We start from the raw sequence: 9,103 nt of genomic DNA on the forward strand, positions 1-9,103 counted from the left end.
TTACTGTCAGCCTCCAGACACTTCTGATTATGGTGAACTACTGCTTGAGCAATGTTGACCAAAGTGTCCACTTGTGTAAAATTTTTTGACACCCCCAGTATATACTATTAATCAGGCACTGTTTCAGGCACTGAGGATATAGAGGTCACCAAAGAAACAGGTCTTTGCAGCTGTGGGACACATATTTGAATGGAGGGTGGTGGTGGCTGACAATAAACAAGCACACAAGTAAATAATTAATAACAATTTCATAATTTCAGAAAGTTGTTTGTGCTGTGAAGAAAATAAAGTGGATGCAATGACAAAAAGTGACTGGCAGGACGCAGCACCATTAGGTTAGGTATCCAGAAGTCCTCTCCAAAGAGATGGTGTTAAGCTAAGCGTGCAATGAAACTGATAAAATGATGAAAAGAATAAGATATGCAAATTTCCTGGGAAGGAAATGACCTTGACTTGCCCTTTGTAAAGAAGGTTAGTGTGGCTGAAGCAAAGGAAGTGCTGGGAAGATACGAGGCCCTGGCTAAATGTTTGTGGGTCTTATGATCAATGACAAGTTGTATTCTTTCATTTCCACAGTGTCTCATAGAAGAAAGTGGTATTGATTGCAGGTTGCTTACTGTTCTTTTGTGTTAATGATTTATGTTGGTTGTAGTGCAAGCATAAATGATTTTTACATCAATGGTAAGGAAATTAAGAACTTCTGATTAAAATGAAAAAAAAAGGAAGATTTATGTCCCATTTGAATCGAGGTTGAAATATTGCCCCTTACTCATCTCCACCTTGATCAGGGTGTTTTTCAGGTGGCAGAGTTAAGCCAGACCTTAAACTTTTCCTCTCCACCAAACCTAGGGACATGAACAAGTGCAAAATAAGACAAAATAAAACAAAAACAACTCAAGGATTACCAGTGATCAAGCAACGTAAAGAGCTGATGACTTGAGCAGGAGCAAAAAATATGTTTAAAGAATAAATACAAATTCCCTTCTGTATTTTTAAAGGAGAAAAACATTGGATGTAGGTGCATAGTGGAAGAATGGTTTATTGAGATGAGGAAAATGTGTTAATGAAACACTGAAATTCTCATTAGGAATCAACAACTATACTAAAACTGGAAAGATACGGAGAAGATTAACATGGCTCCTGTGTAAGGATGACATGCAAATTCATAATATATTTCATATTTTTAAAAATGGGCAAAGGACTTGCACAGAAATTTCTCCAAAGATGATATGCAAATGGCCAACAAGCATATAAAAAGATGCTCAACATTACTAATCATTAGGGAAATGCAAATAAAAAATACAATGAAATATCACCTCACACTTATTAGGCTAGCTATTACAAATAAGTGTGCTGAGAGCCAGAAAATTACAAGTGTTGGTGAGGAAGAGAAGAAATTACAACTCTTGTGTATTGTTGGTGAGAATAAAAAAATGGTGCAACCACTATGGAAAACAGCATAGAGTTTCCTTTAAAAATTAAAAATGGAACTACCAAATATTCCAGCAATTCCACTTCTATTTCCAAACAAATTAAAAGGAGGCTATCGAAGAGATATTTGCTCACCCATGTTCTGAGCAGCACTATTCACAACAGCCAATAGGATGAAACAGCCCAAGTTTCCATGAATGGATGATGAATGGATAAACAAAATATAGTATATACATAGAATGGAATATCAGACAGCCTTAAAAAAAGGGAGGAAATTATGTTACGTGCTACAATATAGATGAATCTTGAGGACATTATGCTAAGTGAAAGACTCTAATCACAAAAAGACAAATATTGTATGATTCCACTTATAAAAGGTACTTGGAGTAGTGAAATTCATTAACAAAGTAGAATGTTAGTTGCCAGGGGTTGCTGGGAGGGGAGAACGGGGAGTTATCTTTTTTTTTTTCTATTTACTTTTTTCCATTACAGTTGACATGTAATATTAATTTCAGGTATACAACATAGTGATTAGACATTTATATACCTTATGTAGTGATCACCTTGATAAGTCTAGTACCCATCTGACACTATACCTAGTTATTACAATATTATTGACTATATTCTCTATGCTGTACTTGGCTTAATAGATGTAGAGTGTCAGTTTTAAAGAAAGAAAAGAGTTATGGGAATGGATGGCAATAATGGTTGAGATACTCGGAGTAGTCAAATTCAGAGAGACACAAAGTAGAATTGTGGTTGCCAGGGGCTTGGGGGAGGAGAATGGCTAGTTATCATTTAATAGGTGTTGAGTGTTGGTTTTATAGAACAAAAATAGTTATGGGCATGGATGGTTTAATGGTTACACAACAACGTGAATATACTTAACACTACTGTACTATAAATTTAGAAATGGTTAAGACAGTAAATTTTATGTTATGCTTTTTATAACATAATAAAAAATAAAAGTACCATCAATTGTAGAGAGGAAGAGGACATGTGTTAACAGATCAAAACAGCTCGGGTCATTGTAGATCAGGTAGAAGAGTCAGGTATCATTAACTTGTTAAGACCACATGAAAATGTCATGCAGATTTAAAGGATTCATTGCTCCTCAGATGGGGTGAAGAGATGAAGAACAGAAAATCTTGCCCTCTGCAAACTGCTCAGATTGAAAAGACTAATTAAAATAGTTTCCCTGACTTTTAAGAAAAGGCACATACTAAGTACTCATACACAGATTCTCGCCTTCCCATTTTCAAGTGTGTTGAGAGCCAGCAGCTTGAAATTAGCAAAAGGTGACTGCACAGCAAGTGATGATTTGACACTGGTGTATGGTTTAAAGGTAAGTTCATTTACATTATTTCATACAACATTATCAGTACCACTTTAAAAATAAGCCAACTGAAGGTCAAGAGATTGAAGACAGATAAGTGATAGGAACCACTGGTGAAGGAGTTGGTATCTGCCTACTCCTGTGGGTCTTTAACTTGACCACTCGGTACTCCAATAACATGATTCTTGTCTATAACTTTTATTAGAATCAAACTTCTGCATGCGTCTACATGTTTTGGAAATGCAGAGAATAAAAGATGTCACTTCATGGGAAGCAGCTATTTATAAACATACGTACACCATTTCCTATGCAAGGGGCACACCCAGAGAGTTCCTTCTTTACTACTTTCCTCAGCATTGTCTTAGTCAAAGACTTCATCACTGGCCACGATGCAGCAGACAAACTTGCTTTGTATTATAAGAAGCTGTGGGTTCATTACTTGGTTCTGCCACACGCCAGGTACATCAGCATGGGCCAGATACATCAGCGTGATTAAGTTTCCTCATCTGCAGAGTGATTCTATGTACCTCATAACAGTTAAATGGAATAGTACCTGTGAAAGCACTTAAACAGTAAAATTCTATACAAGTGTAGGACATAATTGTCATCTAAGTCCCCACAAATCTGGGAGGAAGGACCTTAACCAAGAGTCAGAAAACACAAGGAACACTTTTTTTGAAATCCTAAAAAATGTAGGGCTTTCCAATGCATTGTATATTGAAATGAAACAGTCAGAGAATAAAATAGGAAGATATTCCTTTACTAATTGATTATTGAAAATAGTAGGGGAATAAGAGAGCTTTTTTCTCCAGAATATTCATGAAAATATGAGCGTAAACAGGATCAAACATGGTGATGGAAAGAGCACTGACTCTGGGTGGTGAACACACAATGTGATATATAAATGGTGTATTACAGAATTTTACACCTGAAATCCATGTAACTTTACTAACCATTGTCACCCCCAATAAACTTTTAGAAAAAGAAAATATGTCTTTCTTTCATGCATAAGAAATTATAATTTAGACTCACAGAATTTCCTAGTTGACTCTATAAACATTGTATTTATCTATAAAAAATAATGAAAACCTTAATTCTAAGTGATTCAGTATTACTTAACTTAGAAGATCGGGGGCCAAATCTGGATTGTAATTATTTCTGTACATGATTTTGATCAAATTCTTAAGTGTTTATAATCTTATTTTTATATCTGTTAAAACGTGGAACAATTCGTTCCTGTTTTAGTTTGGGTTCTCTGCAAACAGTGCCTGAGACACGAAATTGGGTACAGTTAGGTTATTGGAAGGTAATTGCAGAAAGCAGAGTGAAGATAGGATAATGAAACAGGAAGGGAAGAGAGCAATGAAAGGTTCATCTCCCTTGTACTCAATGCTAAGTATATCTTTCCATGCTTTTCATACATATGTCTCTGTGTGAACAGGATCACTTTCCCTTCCCATTAGCATTTTATGAAAGTTATTATCTCAGCTACGTTGTCTTACTTACATGGCAACCCATTTGAAAAACAAGATCAAGTGCTTCATTCAATTTTGCATAATTGTGAGGACCTAGAATCATTTTATGTATAAGATATTTCATAAATATTATGTGTTTTCACATGGTTATAAAGTGAATGTCTTTCAGTTGTCCTCACCAATGAGTTTTGCCAGTGTTTAAAACACCTGCCCTTATTACTTCAATGAAAATTTAAATTCATAGCTCCCATTAGCATTGCAGACAATTTTTGGCCTAGTTTCCCTGGATATTAATGGATTCAGATCTTTTAATGAGCTTAATACAGGAAGAATTTTGGTATTCACATTTACTACTACCCCTTTCTTAGCCTAGGGCTAGAGAGAAAAACAGTCACCAATACAAACTGGTCAAATAAGTTCAAAGAGACTTAACTGTCAGAAAAGCCATTATGTACTATATAAACAACAAATGCACAGTCATTTTTGGTGTATTTCAATGCCAAATTTAATTTCTTGAACACAACTTTCTCTTTGTTTCCTCCTACCTCACAGGTAGATCCATGTAATTCACTTTTTTTGTTTTCTCCTTACTTCACTGGTGTTTAAATCCTTGGACAACATCAGGGCTCAATCTTCGGAAAGATTCTCTTGTTCAGTCTACACTTAGCTACAGCACAGTCTTCTCTCCTGACCTTCAGTTGCATATAACTGAGTATGTTCTCAGAATTTTCACTTTGATAGTGTGCTAGACAATTTAAAAAGGAATAAAGGAGAAAAGAAAGAAAAGAAAGAATGAGAGAGAGAGAGAGAGAGAGAGAGAGAGAGGAGAGAGAGAGAGAGAGAGAGAGAGAAAGGAAGAAGGAAGGAAGGAAGGAAGGAAGGAAGGAAGGAAGGAAGGAAGGAAGGAAGGAAGAAGGAAGGAAGGAAGGAAGGAAGGAAGGAAGGAAGGAAGGAAGGAAGGAAGGAAGGAAGAAAAAGAAAGAAAGAAAGAAAGAAAGAAAGATAGGAAGGAAGGAAGGAAGAAAGAAAAAAAGGAAAGAAAAAAAAGAAAGAGGAAAGGAGGAAGTGAGAGAGGGAAAGAGGGAGGGAGGGAGGGAGGGAGGGAGAAAGAAAGAGGTTCTTCTCTGCCTTTGTCTACCCCTTTGCAATGTGACACTGATGGTCCCATTAAGAGGTTGGGTCTTTCTCTTTACTCCATTGAATCTGGGTTGAACTTGTGACTAGTTGCATACAATCGAAAGGACACTATGGAAGTTGTAAGCTGAGAACTCAAAAGACTTTGCAGCTTCCACTCTTTCTCTTTCTCCCCAAATATTTCCACACAAAAACCCTGTGCTAGCCTATCAGGGAATAAGATTATGTAGAGGAGAATGATCCATCCCATCTGAGGGCCCCTAGGTCAACCAGGCCCCAATTAATCCACCAGCCTATTGCAGCACCTGAGTGACTCCAGGTGGTGCCAGTAGAACTACTCAGCTGAGCTCAGCCCCAATTGATGCAAGATTCATAATCAATTAAACCACTGAGTTTTGTAGTGGTTTGTTACATATAGTAATGTGTATCTGATACAGACGTTGAAGAGATACTGCTAATTAAACATATGCAAAACTGAACCACTGGTTCTATCCTCAGAACCCAGTACTTCGGTTTCCCCTTTACAAGTAACTGGTCATTTCAATATTCTAATTCCTCAAGCCAGAAATCTTACACTCATCCTTGCAATCTGTCTTTCCTTCACGTCCAAACCATCAACAAATCCTGCCAGCTCTTCCGTAACACCCCAAATTGGAGCCCTTCTCTCTCTTCTCTATTGCTTATATCCTTCTTCAAGGCATTATCACCTCCCAGTCAGATAACTGCAGTTAACTCCTCAAGTGTTTCCTTGCTTCTGCCTTTATCCTGTGCAATCTATTCTCTTCATAGCAGTATGCACAATCTCTTGAATCATAAATTATGTCAGGTCCTTTCTCTGACTCAAAATCCCTCAATGAACAATTGAAATGAAACAATTTTGGGTTCCTCAAAAAGTTAAATATACAACTACCATACGGTGTTTTCCTGAAAATAAGACCTAGTCAGACAATCAGCTCTAATGCGTCTTTTGGAGCAAAAATTCATATAAGACCCAGTCTTATTTTGATATAATATAAGACCAGGTATAATATGATACATGATACGATATGATATGATATGATATGATATGATATAAATACCAGGTCTTATGTTAATTTTTGCTCCAAAAGACACATTAGAATTGATGGCCCGGCTAGGTCTTATTTTTGGGGAAACACGGTATAATCAGGCAATTCTGCTCCTAGGTACATATCCAAAATAATTGAAAACAGATGTTCAAACAAAAACTGTACGTGAACATTTAAGGCATCAGTATTCACAATAGCCAAAAAGTGGGAACAACCCAAATGTCCATCAAGAGATGAATGGATAAGCAAATTGTGGTACATCCATACAATGAAATATTTTATAGTCATAAAAAGAAATGAAGTGATGATACATACTACAACATGGATGAACACCCAAAGCAGTGTACTTAGTGAAAGAAGCCAGTACAAAAGGTTACATATTGTAGGACTCCATTTATATGAAATGTCCAGAACAGATGAACCCATAGATGTAGCACAGAGATTGTTGGTTACCAGGGGCTGAGGTTAGGAGGGAACGGGCAGTAGTGTTCAGGGTTTTAGTTTGGATTGATGTAAGTGTTTTCAAACTAGATAACTGTGGCAGTTGCACACTAGTTAATGTACAAAATGTCACTGAATTGTTCACAGTGAAATGTTTAAAGTTATGTGAGTTTCACCTCAATTACAAAAAATTGCTCCAGTGGGTTCTCATGTCACTCAGAGCAACAATCCTAATCCTCACACACATAATAAATGTCCCTGTGGGGTCGAGCCTTCACTTCCACTCTTCCTTTTTTTCTCTCCTTTCCTGCCACATCAGTTTCTGTGCCATTTGTTCAACATTCCTGCTCTCTCCTCTTAAGATTTATGCATTCTTGATTTCTTCTGTATGGAATGCTTTTCCCCTAGATGTTAGTGTAGCTCACTCTCTACTCACTGTCTGCTATTCAAATAGTATAAAAGATTATTTCTTTAATTTTGTTTTTTTATGGTCTATTGAGTCTATGTAGAAGGGAGTGTGGTAATATGCATAATGTCAAAATGTTGGTCACACCTAGTTCCATCTGGATGATTCTCCCTGATCCTAGATAGGTACACAATGATCTAAGCTGCCAAAACTTCTCAAGAAACTGACTATGAGACCACCAAAGACCAACATCTACATATTGAAGGTAAACGTCACAAAGGAAGGCTGATTTTCTTGTATATGCTAATAATGTCCCAGGTGCCTGGGATGTGTGTTGTCATTGTGATGGGAGGAAGATGAACCAGGACAGGATTGTGAAATATTGTGTGGAGTATTTTAGTTTTGTCTTATTCGGCTCCACTCTTTTTAAGAAGGCTGTAAACATTCTAGATCCTGATTACATTGTACTGTCAGACATCACCACATCATTGAAATTTTCTTGATTCACATGACATTTGGCTTTCTACACATTACTCTAGAAATTCAGAAGAGCTAATGAAAATAACATGGTTCCTGGAGGAGGTAACATAAAAATGTTTCTCAAGAAATAAGCCAAAGACAAGTAAAGGTTTAATACCTACAACCCAGCCCATGGTAAGAGGAGTCGTACTGGAATATAACCTGGAAACAAAAGCTGGAAATTGGTTCTAGTTGGAATGGTGGATACCATCCAACTTATAAGCAGCAAGAATCCCAAACTACCTCAGGCTATACATCTCAATACCCACATTAAGAACTTTACATGCCTCCTTTCTCTCTATTTTTTTTTTTTGTTCCTTTGTCCCTATACTGATAAAGACACTGCACAAATTCCCAAAAATATTTACATGTTTTTTTTGAGGTAAAATTATTTGCTCCCACACCTTGGTAAGTATAGCAAATGTTGTCAGTAAGTCATTTGTGGACAAGTGGTGAACCAACTCCAAACTCAGAGAGACTATTAGTGCTGGTGCCCACAAGACAGGGATTTGTATGGAATGGAGTCTGGTGCCCTCAAGGATTCTCTTTCCATCTAGAAACCTTCCTCCATCTTCAGGACAAGTTCATTTGACTAGATATTCAGAAGTTCAGCTCTAATTTAAAATAAGTATTGCTCTTTGCATGTGTCCAGTTTCCCCTTGATTTCTTTTTAAATTTCTTAACTGAAATAAAAAGAAAATTCAACTTTTGAAGTAGTTCTAGTGTGTGTTAGAGCTTATATAACACCCTGTTTACCAACAGAGCTTTACTTCAATCCCCGGCCTGTAGCTGATCTGAACGCTTATCAGCGTACTACCAATGGGATCTCCACACAGAGAGAAGAGAAGCTAATTTTCCTCTTTACTTGCAATCACTTACTTTGTGTATGTAGATGCAGGTTAATTTTTCATGAAAAGTGCACATTGGGCCTAATTTGACAATTATTCCTTGCTTTAAAATTCCTTTGACGGGAAAAAGAAAAAAAAATATTTGTTAAGTTTTTAAACATGCGTTCTATATGTACAACTGAAAGTTTTAAAATAGGTTTAGCTCATTATTGGCTTCCAAAATATATGAAAAACAACAAATACATTACTGGAGCAAAGAAGAAAGGGTTCTTTCTTCCATAACTAGTAAGCATCCAATAAATGTTTGAATAAACTTTAAAAATAAGGGTCACTTTCAATATAAGAGCAAGGCATTTAATAAATATTTGATGAATCAATGATGCAAGAATCAACAGAGTATTACTTAAGTATGTTTCTCTTGATCAGAGACAGAGTTCTCTTGACTT

General features: G+C 36.5%; 1 non-coding gene across 1 annotated transcript; it reads left to right on the forward strand.

Annotated features, from left to right (window-relative positions):
• Positions 1–1,083: 1,083 nt before the first annotated feature.
• LOC117037351 (U6 spliceosomal RNA) lies at positions 1,084–1,185 on the forward strand. The gene has a single exon (XR_004425500.1). It is a non-coding gene; the product is annotated as a U6 spliceosomal RNA (small nuclear RNA).
• Positions 1,186–9,103: the final 7,918 nt, after the last annotated feature.

The sequence above is a fragment of the Rhinolophus ferrumequinum genome, chromosome 17 (genome assembly GCF_004115265.2).
Source record: "Rhinolophus ferrumequinum isolate MPI-CBG mRhiFer1 chromosome 17, mRhiFer1_v1.p, whole genome shotgun sequence".
Lineage (NCBI taxonomy): Eukaryota > Metazoa > Chordata > Mammalia > Chiroptera > Rhinolophidae > Rhinolophus > Rhinolophus ferrumequinum.